A 687-nucleotide genomic window follows, 5' to 3' on the forward strand; every position below is an offset into this window, starting at 1 on the left:
TTTACATGTTTTAAATACATACCTTACTAATAAACATCAGTCACTCTCTTTCCATCTCCGATGTGCGGATTTAGTTTATTCATACTCTGTTGTCATTATTTAAAGTCGCTCTTTGCTCAGACATTCTATTCCGAAGTCACCCATTTTGGATCGGATCGTTACAATTAGATCAATCTCACTGAGGTCATGTAAATAGGCACTTTTAATATAATTTTGTAAACAACATATAAATATAATTTGTACATATTAGATTTAAAATTTTATTAAAATTATAGTTATTAATAAATATTGTAAGTATACATGTGTAATGCAAACTGAAATGAAAATTATGCTACATATATATAAATCTTTTTTTTGAACAAACATATATATAAATCTTAACGCGTAATTATGTAACATCAAAGTCAGGATGGCCGATTGGTCTAAGGCGCCAGACTCAAGTTCTGGTCCTTTTACAAGGGCGTGGGTTCAAATCCCACTTTTGACATATTATGATTTTAATTTTTTTTTTTCATTTTAAAACCCTTCATGTTTTATTTTTCAACACATTAAGCCCCTAATAATTATAATCATTAATTTTGACCCTTCCTGTTTTATTTTCCAACACATTAAGCCCCTAATAATTATAATCATTAATTTTGACCCTTCCTGTTTTATTTTCCAACACATTAAGCCCCTAATAATTAT

At 28.5% G+C, this 687-nt stretch overlaps 1 non-coding gene across 1 annotated transcript; it reads left to right on the plus strand.

The window, feature by feature from the left end:
* The first annotated feature begins 403 nt into the window (after positions 1–403).
* Positions 404–487, plus strand: TRNAL-CAA (transfer RNA leucine (anticodon CAA)). Its single transcript has one exon. It is a non-coding gene; the product is annotated as a tRNA-Leu (tRNA).
* Positions 488–687: the final 200 nt, after the last annotated feature.

Source organism: Euphorbia lathyris, chromosome 3 (genome assembly GCF_963576675.1).
Source record: "Euphorbia lathyris chromosome 3, ddEupLath1.1, whole genome shotgun sequence".
Classification (NCBI taxonomy): domain Eukaryota; kingdom Viridiplantae; phylum Streptophyta; class Magnoliopsida; order Malpighiales; family Euphorbiaceae; genus Euphorbia; species Euphorbia lathyris.